We start from the raw sequence: 18,021 nt of genomic DNA, 5'->3' as shown, positions 1-18,021 counted from the left end.
TATTAAATAAAAGAAGGCAGTTAAATACATCATTTTAAATAAAATATAAAATTTTCTTGAAAAATAGCTATCATCCAAATTAAAATTTGAAAAATAGCAATTTTTTTTTTTTTAAATTTTAGCAAACTTTTAACACATCCTGGCAAAAAACCCTTCAGTACTATTTATTTATTTTTATTTACTTTTTTTTTTTTTTTTTTGGTTGTCTTTTTTCTCTACCAAAACGCAACTTTCTTTTATTTTCCGGTTATTGGTTTTTTTCTCTGCATTCCCTTTCCCTTTCCCTTTCCTTTTCAAAACACAGCCAGGGGCTTTCAAACACAGCTAGGGCTTTCCCTTTCCCTTTCGAAACACACCATCGCCGTTGCCACTTTAACCAAAATTGTCCTCCCATTCGTCGACGTCGTAGAAGAACCAGTGTTTGGAAAATTGTCCTCCCTCCCTGTGTCCGTGCGGCGTTGTTTGAGCTTTGTCTCTGATCAGAGAGACAAGTTTCTGGAAAACCAAAATTAGCCTGCAAATTTCTATAGAAGAACCCAAGTTTCGTTAGTCGGTTTGCTGAAGAAGAAAGTTAAGGAATCGCTGAAGAAGAAAGTGAAGGAATAGCTAAAAGAGGGAAGAGTTTCAAGAACTTTTTTTTTGACTGAAAGTGTAGATTGAAAATTTTTATATCAGAAACATGCGCTTTTGCTTGGTGTATTGAGCTTCTTTATTCAACCCACCTCAAGTTTCTTTTTTTAATGGGGTCTTGAACCCTTCCCACATGAATGATTTTGAGCACTCGGGGATGCTTTTCATGTTCTTTGTGCTTGGCTCCAACCCTCTGCTCTCAGAGAAGACATGGTCTTTCTGATTATTTTTCCTGCCCTTTTTTTTTTTTATTTTTTTTTAAGATGCATCAACATCTATTTGGTATCAGGAAATAGAAATGATAAGAATGATATTTTATTTTTGTCGCTTGGGTTCGATGAAGTAAAGCTTAAAATAAAATTGGCTTGTTCAGGTTGAGATAAACTTGATTGGGAAAACAACATAAATGCGAAATATTGTAGTATGGGTTTTTTTTTCTACGCAGGGGTCAATTTTTGTCTTTCTTATTCATCCTCTAGCCTTCCCAATTAAAGAGCAGTTAAATTTAATGCAGAAATTTATTAAGAAGTATAACAATTGAACCCTTCTGTTTTACTTCTCTCTCCTATTATTTGCTTACTGGTGTTGTATCTGCGTATATAGCCATATAAAATGGTCAGCAATAAGACATGAAGAATCGCATAATGCTTTCCTCGATTTCGCTGAGTGCATTATAAGCTTACTGTGGACTGTGGACATGTTCTGCATATTTATATTTTCTGGACATTTTGGGGTTCACGGAATATTTTGATTGTAACAATTATGATATCATAGGATTTTTCTTAACACTAATTGTTGTTGGTTCTGAGTACATATCAAAGCCCAAAAAACAAAAAAATTATAAACCTCCAGTCAGTTGCTAGCAACTTAACCTTTTAAATAATTATGCTTAGTTTTTGGAATGTGAAACAACAAGGTAGGCAACTTCAGCTCTATTTATGTGATTTTATATCTAAATTTTTTGCGTTCTTTTTCTAATTAGGAATACGACAAACGTGTTATATTTTTTTTTTAAGTGCCTTGTTTAGGACAAACTACTCATTTAAATACTATATTTTTGGTCTCTAGATACAATGTATCTACTTGCTTACACCACGTGCAAGTGAGTGATAAATTATATGTAATTATTCCTTAATCTTTCACATTATCGATTATACACAGCCGCTTCTTAACTATTTTTTTTTTTTATAAAGAAAAACATTTATTAGTTAATAGAAAAAAATTATAAACATTTTATAAAGTTAAAAGGTCTTAGTCACTATAACTTATAGATAATCAATTTACTTGTCCGAGTCTTCCTGCTAGAATACAGTCCAAAGTACATGTGCTTTCATGTTTTTATGCTTGTTTTATGTCCATATGTCTAAAATAAAAACAAATAAATAATAGTGGGTAAAAATAAAAATAATTTATATTTGAAGTTATTTATTAAAAATAATTTATATTTGAACTTATTTATTAACCTGTAGATTTGAAATCCAAAGTAAATATATCAAAATACATAGAAGTTCTTGATGGTAAACAAACTTGAACTAAGAAAGTTGATTATATATCTCTTAGATTTGTAGTAGCTGTGCAATTTTAGTGGAACATTTGGCTTGTTTTTATTCCTAAAGTTTTTAATGCCATTAAAGTGGCATGACAGAGTCATGCTAAAACTGCACTAATGTTCTTTGGTTTTCTATTCCATCTTGTGATTGGTGAAAGGAATCATAAAAGGGAAATGATGCCTTAAGATGTAACCGAAACTGATTCCAAATGACTGAGTGGATGCTAACTGTATTAGGACAATCCTTTTATGTTAGAATCTCTTTCCATATTTCCAGTAATGGTTACAACTTATCAAAACTATTACTAGAGCTTGAGATGACTTCATGGTATATGTAGAAACCTGGAGACATTAGACCTTTGCCTTTTAGCTCAAGTGAATATATTAGCAATAGGGTAGAATGAACTTGGATATTTCTTATATATGACAGTACACTTGCTGCAAATCCATCTTCATATATGAAATGTGGTGGAAACACCTAGACCAATATATGTTTGGGTTTGTGGAATATTTAAGTTTCATTTCATTTTAAGCTTCTTTAAGGCAATTTTGGTGTATACTCTGCATGCCATAATTAGCTATAGATTCATGTCAAACATGAATTGGAATTGGATCAAGCATGTGGAAAGTGATCTAGACTGCATTTGTGGGTTCAATGCAAAAATTGAACTTATTTTTTATGAAAAGGCAATTTTTCAAATTAGGATATTCATTCCTTTCAAAAAAACTTACAAAATAAAAATAAAAGTTCTTTATCTATTTATTTTTTAATTGTCTGTTTCTTCCATTGCTTCGTTATTATCACCTCTCAATTATTTTTGAAATTTTTTAAATTGATTTTGGATATATTACTTTTATTTTTCTCTCTTTCTGAACCAGTTGTATTATTATTGTAATTTCTTTCTTCTGATAGATTTGGTTATTTATCTAGTGTATTGAGCAAGGAATTTCATCAGTGTCCAGTGACAATGTTAAGCAGCTTGGGGGGATTAGATAAACTCAAGGCCTGCAGTAGAAGTATGGTACAAATTTGTATGTATCTGCAGTAACTCTTTTAGTTGTGGTGATTTTGTTCTTTTTTATTTTTTTTCTTATTTTCTTACATTGAATTTTCTTTCTATATTAATAGGGCTCAAAAGGAAGTGAAAATGGAAGAAAAATTGCTAATCAAACAACTGGAGAAAGATAAATGAGAAGCTGAAAAAGAGAAAAGGAAATTGGAATGCGAGCTTTTACTGCTCTGTTTTTGTTACTTCATCATGTTTATAAATGCATGTTCTTTCTTCTAAGGTTTTAATGTTCATTTAACAAAGATAATGATTGATTTTGATGTAAAGATATCTAATTTACTTTTTTGAAAATGTGATATTTTTATTAGAATTTATTTTTGCATAGACTCCTAAGGTCTAGCTAAGTTCAAGCATCTGGAAAATTTTCCAAAAATTTTCCGCTTGTCGGAAAAATTTCCTTCAATAAAAAAAGAGTTTCCTCTTGTCAGTATTGGAAATAATTTTATTCTGTCGGAAATTAATTTTCTTCAGTCAGAAAATAATTTCCAATAGATGAATAAATTAATATTGAGATAAAAAAATAAAAATGAGAGTAGAGATAAAATATATCATAAATTTAATGTATGAAAGTCCAGTGGATTTATTACTTAGCAGATACGTATTTTAAAAAATTATGCATTATGTTGCCTTGTTTATTGATGTTTGCGTGCTTCTATAAGGAGCAGCCAGATCTTGTAGAATCTGTTGATGAGTTTGCCTATGTATTGGCACAAAATTGCCCTTAGCAAACTAATGGGTAAAGGCCCTTAACGTTTACATGTTTACTGAATAAATTTTAACTATTGAATATGATTGTAATTATATTATTGTTTTGTTACAGTGGTGATTGTGGCATTTTTGTACTCAAGTACATGAAGTTTTTACATGCTAGATTACCAATGAGTTTCACACCAGATGACACATTGTTCTTTTAGGAGGAAATATGCTCATGAGGCTTACAACAAGAAACTAAGCATATGAGTTAGGTGGTTGATTCGTGAACATCATAATATTATATTTTACTTTTTGTTTTTGTTATTTTTATCATGTTTGTATATGTATCTTTTTTCTTATATTAGCATTTTAAATGTAAAGATAATAATGAGTTCTAATGTAAAGATAATTAATTTATCTTCTACAAAATGTGGCATGTTTACTAGAAAATTTTCGCCTTAAAATTAATAACCGATTAAAAGAAAAGAAAAAAATGATACATTTTGTTTTTCCTTTCAAAATCATTTGGACATTTTAATTTTTTTTTTTTTTTGTAAACTAAAGATTCAAAATCATTTCCAGAATGCCTCTTTTCATTTAGGATTAAATTCTTAAAATAAAATTGCTAAATATGTACTACACCAGTATCACAATATAAAAAAAGCATTACCATCGAGTTGAAAATATATCCATGATACAAAATAATTATCAAAAGATATTAAACCATAACATTAAATTAAAAACTTTCTAATTGGAAGTACAAGACAATGGATTCATACATCTTTCCCTATAATATCCAACACCATCGCATTGGCTACATCTATGACCAATAACATCTTCACCTTCTCATAGTATGCATTGTATCCTTGGCCTACGCGTCTATTTCGGTGGAAGAACGATACGACTTGACACATCATCTGGAGCATATTGCTATTTTTCATCTAATACAATGTAAATGGACTCAGCATGAGCCACACGATATGCATCTGCAGTGTAGTAATGAGAACACATGCCATAAGAAGTAATTTTGCGTTCTGTATAAGCAGCAATACAATGAACACAAAGATATTGATCAAGATCGAAGACTTTGCGTCAGCATATTTTTGATTGAAGGTTAACTGTGCCCTTCAAACTCCCACCTTCCACAAGAAACTCATATATATTAACGGCCTTCACACGTAGCCGGATAGACTCCAAATTACGTAGTTTGAGTTGCTTTTCCGTATGGTTAGTCATAGGCTTCATCAATTTTGCACTTACAGTACATCGTTCATAAAACCACCTTTGCAGCAAATCCCATATGTGCTTAATCAATGCTACTATTGGCATCTTTTTAGCATCTAGTAAAATACCATTCAGGCTTTCTGCAATATTGGTGGTCATGTTAGTGTACCTTCTAAAAATGTGCCCACCTTGTAGGGTCACATGATCAAATGTACTGGATAGCCTACTGTCTTTTGCCTCAATTTGCCCCATATAAAACTCAAAATCTTCAACCAAATATGCCTTAGCTGTGAGCATAAAAAATTGTATTATTGTATTATCATCTTTCCCATGTCCATTTATCTTAATATTTCTGCTTATTTGGTACGTGCACAGACCATGGTATGCATTGGGAAAAACTTTACATGTTGCTTTTTTAATAGCTGGGTGTCTATCACTCACAAAAACCAAATTCGGGAAATTTTCAATAGCATTCTTGAGGTATTGGAAAATCCATGCATATGCTTACTCATTCTCTCCATCTCCAATGCCGAACGCCAAAGGATATATTTGCTTATAGTCATCCATGCCTGCTGCAATATACATGTATCATTTGTATTTTCCTTTCAAAATAGTCACATCAACAGCCAACAAGGGTCTTATGTGGGATATAAATCCCCAAATACATGCACCAATCACCATAAAGAAATATACAAAATGGTCATTATCATCTATTTCGATACGTGTAAGAGTCTCAAAGTTCTTCGACACTAACTCATAACAATAGGCAGGCAACTTAGCAAAATTTTCTTCTGGAGATCCTATAACACTGTTAAGTGCATATTCTTTACCTCTTCATGCTTTGTTGTAGCTTATATTCACCCCATATTTTTGCAGAAATTCATGTTGAATTTCTTTGGGTTTGTAAACACGTGCAATCCCTTCATATTTAGATTTGATACATTGCCCGATAACTAGGCTACTTGCCTGCTTATGTTCTCGATGCACGATATCTAACGAGCAACTGTGTATATTATCAAAAATTCTCACAACAAATATTTTTTTATTTTTTAATTTGGTCGCACGAAGTCGCCATTTACAAGTATTTTCCAAAACATACAACCTCATACCGTTGTGTAATTGATCGTGTCACCTTAAACTCTTTATTTTCACGCATGCAATAAATACTCAGTTTATGCTGTAAGTCACATTTGTTGAAAAATATCTATCCAACTACTATGCTCTCACAACTAGTGAACTTTGATGAAAATATGGCCATAAAACCACTTTTGTTGCTCGATGATAAATGGTCACTTGTAGCACGATGAACCCTAACATCATCAACTCTTTCATTGTTCATTTCAGGATGCGTATCATTATTATTGTTAGACAACTCCTATTCAAAATCTACATCATTATGATCAACATCAGCCTTCTGCATTGTAATTCTCATAATGATCACTATTATGCAACTGCTCATACTCATCCGCGTTAGGAAACCGTTCAGCACAATCACCTCCAACATCAACTCCTTCATGGATGTTAAATGATGTCCAGGCTCCATGAACGTCAACTTAATCTCTAAACTAAGTTTCATGAACTATAATGTCATGAAATCTAGCCTCAATAGGTTCAGAATTGGGAACTTATGGTAGACGAACACCAATTGGAGGACGAGCAAAAGAATGATGATTACTCCCACTATCCGAAACAAAGGCTGTTTGATGAACGTTTCTAGATACATGTTCAACCTTCGAAATTACTTCAACATACAATGAAAGTCACATCATTGTCATCCCTTCATTCCTCACTTCTTGAAGAAAGCATTTCACATCCCTATCATTGCGTATTTTTGTAGGATCTAACTATTCTGCACATCGTCTATATATCCATTTTAGCTTTAGCAAATATTTGTTTATCTCAATAGAATTGAAAATCTCATCATCTAACTCTGATTTTGTGCATCTTTTACCGACGAAAACCATAATATTTTTACCATTTTGATACTCCCAGTGACCACCATCTTTTTGTACCAATGTTCCATTGTATAAAACCGCAATTACAATATCATCATATTCCATTTTACTACAAAATTTAATGGGGATAACTTTAAACTAAATTACTAAATATATAAAAATACTAATAATACTGAATAAACATATTAACTGTCCTAAAAAAATTGCTTCTGTTTTTTTTTTTTGGGCCAAAAATAATATTTTTCTACTTGCGAAAACTGACAAACTGACGGAAAATGGCGGAAGTTAATCTTTTTCGCCAATTTTCCTCCATTTTACTAGTTTTCATGATTTTTCAGTTCCACATAATTTTTCCCCAATTTTCACACCATATGTCACCTAAGTATCTTTAAACTCCAATATAACATCTCATAAACTAATTTATTATATACCCATATGAAAAAACATTTAAAAAAATACAAAAGTGAAAAAATACAACAATAAGAGAGTAGTTGGACAAGTTTATATCATTTAGCATCAATGTTTCATTTAATAAGAGGAAAATTTTTGCCTGAGTTTAGCTTCAAAAGTGAGAAAATACAAGAAAAAGGGAGTGAGAGTAGATGAGATGCGAGAATGCTTTTTTTTTTTTTAGGTCAACGGGTTGTTTAAGAAAGGAGGAAAAAGAAAAGGGTAAGAGAAAAACTATTGGGTTATTTCGAAAAATAGCCACCCCCTAACATGATTGTTGAAGAATAGCAATTTTTTTTTTTTTTTTAAAATAGCCATCTTCGAACAAAAATACTCTTGATAAAATTGAAAATTACGCAAAAGGTTTTTTTTACCCTTTCCTTCTTCCTCTACATAGCCGTTCATGTAAGGGTTTCTCTAACAGGCCACTCTTTGCATCTCATCTTCTCTCACTCTCATTTTTTTGTATTTTTTCATATCTGAAACTAAACTCAGGTAAAAATTTTATCTTTTTTCTTATTAGATGAATGTGTTTTTTTTTTTCCTTTTTTCTCTTTCTCTTTTTTCTTGTATTTTTTGTTAGTTTTGGAATTTTTAAGCTTTTTATTTAATATGGGTATGCAAGAAATTAATTTATGAGCTGTTATATGTAATTTTAAAGATACTTAGGTGGCATATGGTTTGAAAATGGGGGAAATTTTGTGTAAAACTGAAAAATTACAAAAAGCAGTAAAAACAGAGGAAATTTGGCAAAAAAAATGAACTTCCGCCATTTTCCTCCAGCTTGTCAGTTTTAGCAAGTTTTCCACTAATTTTTTGCCAATTTTCCGCCAAGTTTCCACCAGTTTTTCCCCAGTAGGAAAAAGCTATATTTGGCACAAAAAAAAAAAAAAAACAGAATCAACTTTTTAAATACAATTAATATGTTTGTTTAGTATTATTTAAAATTTTATATATTTATTGATTTAGTTTAACGTTATTCATTTAATATTGTAGTAAAATGGAAGATGATGATATTATAATTGCGGTTTTATACAATGGAACATTGGTACAAAATGATGGTGGTAATTGGGAATATCGAAATGGTAAAAATATAATGGTTTCCGTCGGCAAGAGATGCACAAAATCAGAGTTAGAGGATGAGATTTTCAATTCTATTGAGATAGATCGAAATGAATATTTGCTAAAGCTAAAATGGATATATGGACGATGTGCAGAAAAGTTGGATCCTACAGAAATACGATGTGATAGGGATGTGAAATGCTTTCTTCAAGAAGTGAGGAATGGAGGGATGACAATGATGCGGCCTCCATTGTATATTGAGGTGATTTCGAAAGTTGAACATGTATGTAGAAATGTTCATCAAACAGCATTTGCTTCGGATAGTGAGAGTAATCTTCATTCTTTTTCTTGTCCTCCAATTGGAGTTCGTCTACCACAACTTTCCGGTACTGAACCTATTCAGGCTACATCTCAGGATATTATGGTTCAAGAAACTCAATTTAGAGATCAAGTTAATGTTCGTGGGGCCTGGACATCATTTAACATCCACGAAGGAGTTGATGTTGAAGGTGACTATGCTGAACGGTTTCCTAACAATGAGGAGTATAAGCAGTTGCATAATATTGATCATGATGAGAATTACAATGCAGCAGGGGATGATGTTGATCATAATGATGTAGATTTTGACCATGAGTTGCCGGACAATGATAATGATATGCATCCTGAAATGAACAATGAAGGAGTTGATGATGTTAGGGTTCATCGTGCTACAAGTGACCACATATCATCGAGCAACAGAAGTGGTTCTATGGTCACATTTTCGTCAAAGTTCATTGGCTGTGAAAGCATAGTAGTTGGACAATTATTTCACAATAAACGTGACTTACAGAATAAACTGAATATTTATTGCATGCGAGAAAATAAGGAGTTCAAGGTGACACGGTCAACTACACAACGGTATGAGATTGTATGCTTGGAAAATACTTGTAAATGGCGACTACGTGCAACCATATTTAAAAATGGAGAAATATTTGTTGTGAGAATTTTTGATAATATATACACAGTTGCTCGTTAGATATCGTGTATCGAGAACATAAGCAGGCTAGTAGCCGGGTTATCGGGCAATGTATCAAATCTAAATATGAAGGTATTGCACGTATTTACAAACCCAAAGAAATTCAACATGATTTTTTGCAGAAATATAGGGTGAATATAAGCTACAACAAAGCATGGAAAGGTAAAGAGTATGTACTTAACAGTATTAGGGGATCTCCAGAGGTGAATTTTGCTAAGTTACCTGCCTACTGTTATGAGTTAGTGTCGAAGAACCCTGGGACTGTTACATGTATCAAAACAGACGACAATAACAATTTTGTATATTTCTCTATGGTGATTGGAGCAAATATTAGGGGATTTAAATCCCACATAAGACCCTTGTTGGCTGTTGATGCAATTACATTGAAAGGAAAATACAAAGGGTACATGTATATTGCATCGGGCATGGATGACAATAAGCAATTATATCCTTTGGCTTTTGGCATTGGAGATGGAGAGAACGAGCAAGCACATACATGGTTTTTCCAAAACCTCAAGGATGCCATAAGAGATTTTCCAGATTTGGTGTTTGTGAGTGATAGACACCCCGCTATTGAAAGGGCATTACGCAAAGTTTTTTCCAATGCATACCATGCGTTGTGCACGTACCATACAAGAAGAAATATTAAAGCAAATGGATATGCGAAAGATGAATCAATAATACAATGTTTCATGCTCGCAGCTAGTGCATATTTGGTTGAAGATTTTGAGTTTTATATGGGGCAAATTGAGGCAAAAAACAGTAGGGCTGCCCAGTACATTCGATCATATGACCCTACAAGGTGGGTACGTTCTCTTTGTCCATGTAGAAGGTACACTATCATGATCACCAATATTGCAGAAAGCTTGAATGGCATTTTGCTAGATGCTAGAGAGATGCCAATAGTAGCATTAATAGAGCACATACGGGATTTACTGCAAAGGTGGTTTTATGAGCGATGTATTGCAGGTGCAAAATTGACGAAGCCTGTGACTGACCATATGGAAGAGCAACTCAAACTACGAAATTTGGAGTCCATCGGACTACGTGTGAAAGCCATTAATATGCATGAATTTCTTGTGGAAGGTGGGAGTTTGAGGGGTATAGTTAATCTCCAATCAAAAACATGCTCATGCAAAGTCTTTGATCTTGATCAATATCCTTGTGATCATTGTATTGCCGCTTGCAGAGACTGTAAAATTGCTCCTTATGGCATGTGTTCTCATTACTACACCGCGGATGCATATCGTGCAACTTATGCTGAGTCCATTTACCATTTGTTAGATGAAAAACAGTGGCATGCCTCGGATGACATGGCAAGTTGTATTGTTCTTCCACCAAGATGGACACGTAGGCGAGCCGGTAGGCCAAGGATGCAACGCATACCATCCGAAGGTGAAGATCTTATTGAACGTAAATGTAGATGCGGTGGTGTTGGACATTATAGGCAAAGATGTATGAATCCATTGTCTTATGCTTCGAATTAGAAAGTTTTAATTTAGTGCTATGGTTTAATATGTTTTGATAAGTATTTCATATATTGGATATAATATTTTCTACTTCATGGTGGAAGATTTATTAGCAATCTTTTTTTTTTTTTAAAAATTTAATCCCAAATGAAAAGAGGCTTTCTGGAGTTGATTTTAAATCTTTAGTTTATATATCATTTTATGAAATGTCCAAATGATTTTGAAAAGAAAAACAAATATATATCATTTTTTCTTTTATTTAAAATGGTTATTGATTTTAAATGTTAATACATTTTTTGTTAATTCCATCTTCATCTTATATAATATTTGTCTCCACTCTCAATTTTTTTTACCACACTATTAACTTAAATAATCTATTAGAAATTGATTTTCCAAGTGGAGGAAATTAGTTTATGATAGGAGTAAAAATTATTCAACGATTTCCGCTTGAAGGAAATTTTTTCCAACAGGAGGAAAACTATTTCGGCTTGGAGGAAAAATTTTCCGCCTGGCGGAAATTTATCCAGAGGCTTCAATTGATCTCTATATGGGATTTCCGACAAGCGGCAAATTTTTTAAAATTTGCAATTAAGGTAGTAAGATGTTTGTGCATAACGGAATTCTAATAAATAAACATGACACATTTCCTATAAGGTCAATTACTTATCCTTATATCAATACCACATCGTTATCTTTGTTAAATGAACATTATAAACCACCATTATCTTTACAATTAAAAGTCTAATATAATAAAGAATATGCATCTATAAACATGACAAAAGGAAAGAAAAATGCATCACCACTCAGCTCATATGCTTAGTTCTTTGTTGTAAACCTTATGAGCATACTTCCTCCTGAAGAACTCTATGTCATCTTGTGTAAAAGTCAATAGTAATCTAGCATATAAAAACTCCATGGACTTGAGCGTAAAAATGCCACAGTCACCACTGCAACAAAACAACTCATACAGAAATATATTAAGGATTACATTATGCTTTACAGTGCAAATTTTTTAAAAACTCCGTTTTTTAATGTCGGTTATTTATTTTCGAATGCTTAGATCACTTGCATTGCAGATCACTTATTCCCATAATGGCTTCATTCTGGGAGTGACTCTGTACCTTCAAATCGTACTGTATTCAATTTTAATGCATTAATGTAGCATCAACATGCATAACATTTTCTATTTTGTTCAAAATAGCAACTTACATTAATGGAAAACAAACCACCATCAATGCTTCTCTATCTCTTTATCTCTCCCTCTCTCTCTTTCTTTATCTTTGTGAGTATGTATGTGTGTGTGTGTGTGTGTGTATGTGTGTTTGTGAGAGCTTCAAATCCTTATTTTTTTAATTTTCTCAGCAGTCATTTGCAATTATACGATCTCAAATTTTGTGCTTCAATTTTCTGCTTGGTCCATCACTTGCTTCTTTAGTGCTAAAAAAATAAAAAATCAATATTAGTAAAAAACTTAAATATTTATATATTTCTTAATTAAACTAAAATGAGTTAATTTTATTCTTGTATAATGGGTAGGTCTTATAATGTGACTCGCCTATTCTCTCAATATATCTAACTTATCAATAATTCCTCTTTCAGTTTTGATATAAAAAAATTTTTTACGAGCCCAAGCCATAGTAGGTCTAGCATAGGATTATCATTAATAGAGGATCACATGATTCATTAAAGGGGAAGCACTTATTTATCTCTAATCTTAAACTCTAAGAATAATTTGCATGCTAACTTTGTTGAGATTGGTTTGCAAAGCCAACTGGGCATAAAATTGTTTGGAAAAGGATCATAACAAATATAAGACACTAGCATATGCATAAGACGACTAACAAATAACATTAGCCTAAATGCAGAAATATGTGCCACTAAACGCATCAATGGATTTCATTTTCTTTGCAATAAACATAAATACATAAATAATAGAAATATAAAACCATCCCCCACCTCCAAACTATGGATCACAAATAAGCAATCATCATGATAAGTCACAAAATATCGTACATGTTAGAATTGTGTTTAAGCAAATATCATTTTCAAATTAAGTTTCCGAATTACCATATTATAAACGTGGTTAGAGAGGGAGAAGAAGAAGCAGAAATAAAAGCAATAAATATAATTTGACATTTACCTGATTCTTTTGGGAACTAATGCTGGACTTTCTATCCTACAACTCTTTTTGAAACCATGGCTGGGGGAAAAAAGAAACAATTCAATCTGATTCAATTGGTAAATGAGCTTTAATTTTGTTTATGAAAAATATAAATTAAAAGATTTATATATAAATCTAGAAAAAAAAAAAAAAACAAAGTTCACTTCTTGCAATATAGCACCTAGTTGCTTACATAAAAATTAAAAAAAATAAATTGCAATGAAGTCAAGCCAATAATCTAAGCTTATATCAGTACTCAATAATTTAAGTATTTATGTAAATCATCCATCTTGTATTGAAATCCCATCTAGACTCTATAGCCAAAACCACCTCATAAAAGAAATGATGCTTGTTTTCATCATTTGGGATCTTGGAAGTAACTTCCTTGTCCTGATGCAGTCAATGCACCAACCAAAGTCCACTCCTTGTATAATTTGCTGCTCAAAGAATAATCCCTCTGTAAATCAATGCTTATGGGAGCCCAAGTTGCACCATTTTCACCAGTTGGCTGAAAGTAAATGAGAAATAAAACTTCAGAATAAAGAAGAAACTTCTACACAGTCCTATCAGATAGAAAAAATAATCAAAAAGGATCCCACTCTTAAAATACAAATTCAACGTACCAAAACAGGATGTCCAATTAGACTGTTCAAAACTGTTGATTTACCGGCACTCTGAACATTATGAGCACCAAAAAATGTTCAAAGAAGATACATAAGGATCTCCAAACAGTTAAGAGAACAAAAAGTGTAATAAAATTGTCAAAATTTAACACTTTGCAATATAGACTAATCATCAAATAGCTCCTCATAGTTCATAAGGAAAAATACATAAAAAACTTCAATGTTTCAGAGAACCACCAATGCGAGCATTGGTACTTATAAAAAGAGGGAAAAGATCACGATATAATGGTTGGACCCATTTGATATCATTTTCCATGCAAAGACCAAGTCTACAATTCAATAGACAAAACAAGTTGCACTATCCGACTATCTTGGAAGGCAACAACATTTAATTCCTGAAAAATTGAAAATTAAAAAGAAAAAACAAAACAAAACAAAACAAAACAATACTAAAAAAGAACTCTGAAATCAAATGAGTAAGAGAAAATATAAGATGTCCTCAAGTTCGAAGCTATCTTCCGCTGCAATGACCCATTTCCTTTCTCAAGTCCTCAGTTCCTTGCCAACAAGATAAATTTCGTATGAGGAACTGACCTCAAAATCGAAGCAATTATCAATCCTAACCACATGAACCAAGATCGCCAAAGATCCAAACACAAACCAGATTTAAAGATCTATACATTAAAAAGAGAAAAGCAAATCCAACCAAATTCTAATGAATCAATCTGTGCTCTCTGAAAGTATAAAGACCCAACCACCCAAACTACTATACTAACACAAAAATGAATCAAAGCTAAGAGAGAAAAATAAAAATAAAAAATAGCATTGATAATTTATGGTATAGAAACCAAAAAAGCGGTGATAACGTAGAAAAGAAAAGCGGAGATAACGTAGAAAAGGACGAGGTTCACTCACAACATTGTCGAGAACAACAACATTTAGGAAAGTAGAGACACATCAAGAGGAACCGCTCGAACTGGAATTCTCATCAACTGTGGCGACAACGGTGGTGCGACGATGGTGGTAGTGACAAATGACAGATCGGAGTAGAGCCGACAATGGTGTGTTTCTCCTCTGTCTTTGGGTGGCAACAATGATTGAGTTTCCGAAAGGGAAAGTAGAAAGAAACCCTAGATGAGTCGATGGATTCGAAGGTAGAGGAAAGAAAAAAAAAAAAAAAAACAAAAACAAGAAAAGAAAAAAAGAAGTGTTTTGATAGAGAGAGGGGAAAAAAAAAAAAAAAGAACAAAAACCATTATGAAAGGGTATTTTCGTCCAGGCAAGTAAAAAGTGGGCTACTTTTAAAAAAAAAAAAAATTTGCCATTTTTCAAAAATGGGTTAGTGGGGTGGTTATTTTTCAAAAAAATCCAAAACTATTTCGTAATTTTCAATTTAGCCAAGAGTATTTTTGTCCACAGCTGGCTAGATTTAAAAAAAGAAAATTGCTATTTTTCAAGAACGGATTAGTGGGGTGGCTATTTTTCAAAAAAACCCCTAAATTCGGCCTACAACCCAAAAAGGCCAAGAAAATTGGATTTTTTTGAAAAATAGCCACTTGTCCAATCAAAACTTGAAAAATAGCCAAAAAAATTTTTTTTAAATAACCAACTTTTAACACATCCAGACCAAAATAACCCTCATTATGTTTTTTTTTTCTTTTTTTCCTCTATCAAAATGCAGCCTCCTTTCTTTTCTTGTTTTTGGTTTTTTTTTTTTCCTCTACTTTCTCTTTCCCTTTTGAAATGCAGCTAGGGCTTTCCTTTTCACTTTCCCTTCCAAAAAACACTATCTCGTTCGTCAAAAAACACCATCCTGTTTGCCTACTGGCATTTTTGATAGATCTTCTTTTTTTTTTTTTTTTTTTTTTTTTTTTTTTTCCTCTACTTTCCCTAAGTACACGAAAGAATAATAATCACCCTTGCTTCAAAAGATGTTGCTTCAAGATCTATGACTATGGAAATCCGAGAGGGTCATGGTGTAGGTATGATGTGTTTCGGAATGTGAGGCATTTATTAATCTAAGTGACATATCCAATATTTTTGTCCATTAGCGGTTGCATGCATTTAGTCGATTATTTGCTTTCTGCACTTTGTGATTTCTAGTAACCATGGTAGTAATTTTAAAATAAGACCTTTGAAGGACCATATTTATGTCCACATGAACCATTTATCCCCAGAAGTACTGAAGGAGAGGCTTCCTACTATCTCTGAAACTGCTGCCATTCTTGCTGGTGTTGATGTTACAAAGGAGCCCATTCCCCAGAGGTAGGTGCTAGTAAAATATGTTGAAAGGTCATAATTGGCTGTGGTACCTTGATAATTTATATAAAATATGTATGATATTATTTTTCTGTTAATGAAAAATTTGATTCCATGTTATTATAGTTTTTTATGTTAGCATTTATTGATAAATGAAGGATTTTAATAAAATTCTAATTTATAAACATTAAAACTTTGAATTTGTGATAAATTATAATTATGATCAATTACTAAAAAATTACAATTTTAAAGATAATCTTTGAGATATTTGCTGAGATATAGATCCATGCAAAAGAACTGTTATTTCACCAATTCCAAATGGACCACAACAAATGTAAAGGTATTCCGGACTCTTTATGTTCTCCTAGCTTGTATAACCTATACTAAACTAAGCAGAATACAGAGAGACTATAAAATAGCAGTCTAAAGGTTTGAACCCTATTTTTTGGGAGGAATGGGTGATGATTTTCCTTTTTGTGTAAATGGGAATTAAAGTGAACTTGTATTTAAATAAAATATTGAGTGACAGGTCTACTTTTTGGGCCATGGTCTATGGGCTTAGCTTTTACTCACTATTATGCTTTTTTTGTTCCAAAAGTTGTTACTATTAAAAGTGATAATCCAGATGCAATAGTTCCTCGGTTATTGGCTGCTGGAGCGACAGCCTGTGTATCAGTTCATGGCACCATTATACTTGGTGCAAATTCCCTCCTTGACATAAGTATTTGGTCGAGTTTGTGCTAATAGAGTTGCGGAAATTCGTAGACCAGGCAAGTTATTATATTGAAAATAATTTTTTCAAAAAATCATGTATTTAAAGCTAAGGTGTTCTATTTGGGCTGGTGTAGGGAGAAACAAAAAACTTTGGAAAAGAATGCTGGTGAGAAGACCATTGCATGGCTGGACGAACTAAGGAATTCAAATGGTTCATTACCTACTGCACAAATCCAGTTGAATATGCAAAGAATAATGCAAAATAATGCTGCTGTATTCCACACACAAGAAACTTTAGAAGAAGGTATTCCAATTTATAGTTAATTTTTCCTAGGAATGTTCCTACTTGCCTTTTGCCTTCATCTCCTATTAACGTGTTTTACCTTTGTTTTCTTGGAGTGAAACCTCACCTGAAACCCATTACAAGCTGAACCAGTTGATACTACTGCTATTATTTTTCTTATTTTATTGGCTACCATCACCATATTTGGCTTTATGATTGTATAGCTGCTACCGTCTTTGTAGGTTGTCAATTGACTGACAGGGCATGGGAGAGTTTTCATGATGTTAGAGTAAAGGATCGAAGTTTAATATGGTGAAAACAGATATAATATGATAATTAAATTTGCTTTTCTTTTTGTTATTTGAGCTTAATTATAAAATTCTTTTATGGGAACTCTGACTTAATTAGTGAACTCTGATTTTGTTCTTTTTTATTTTTATTCTCATTTTCTCATATTGAATTTTCTTTCTATGTTAATAGGGCTCAAAAGGAAGCAAAAATGGAAAAAAAATTGCTAATCAAACAACTGGAGAAAGATAAACGAAAAGCTGAAATAGAAAGAAAAGGAAATTGGAATGCGAGCTTTTACTGCTTTGTTTTTGTTACTTCATCATGTTCATAGATGTATCTTTTTTCTTCCATTAGCCTTTTGAATATAAAGACAATGATAGATTTTGATGTTCATTTAACAACGATAATGATGGGTTTTGATGTAAAGATAATTAAATTATTTTCTTGAAAATGTGACATTTTTATTAAAATTTATTTTTGCACAAACCCCTTAGGTCCAGCTTAGTTTTAGCGTCTGGAAAATTTTCTGCTTGTCAGAAAAAATTTTCTCCAATGGGAAAAAAGTTTCCTCCT

At 32.3% G+C, this 18,021-nt stretch overlaps 2 long non-coding RNA genes across 3 annotated transcripts; both read left to right on the top strand.

Moving 5' to 3' along the window:
• The first annotated feature begins 3,104 nt into the window (after positions 1-3,104).
• Positions 3,105-4,391, top strand: LOC107413659 (uncharacterized). The gene is made up of 3 exons (XR_001581077.4): positions 3,105-3,211; positions 3,309-3,985; positions 4,070-4,391. It is a non-coding gene; the product is annotated as an uncharacterized LOC107413659 (long non-coding RNA).
• An 11,205-nt stretch (positions 4,392-15,596) lies between these two features.
• Positions 15,597-17,893, top strand: LOC112490957 (uncharacterized). Of its 2 annotated transcripts, XR_009640497.1 has the most exons (4): positions 15,597-15,883; positions 16,079-17,178; positions 17,400-17,469; positions 17,638-17,893. It is a non-coding gene; the product is annotated as an uncharacterized LOC112490957 (long non-coding RNA). The 2 variants fall into 2 exon arrangements; XR_007239809.2 differs by having other exon boundaries at positions 15,606-17,178.
• Positions 17,894-18,021: the final 128 nt, after the last annotated feature.

This window comes from Ziziphus jujuba, chromosome 8 (genome assembly GCF_031755915.1).
Source record: "Ziziphus jujuba cultivar Dongzao chromosome 8, ASM3175591v1".
Classification (NCBI taxonomy): Eukaryota; Viridiplantae; Streptophyta; class Magnoliopsida; order Rosales; family Rhamnaceae; genus Ziziphus; species Ziziphus jujuba.
Note: the sequence above shows the minus strand (reverse complement) of the source record. Positions and strands in the feature narration are given on the sequence as shown.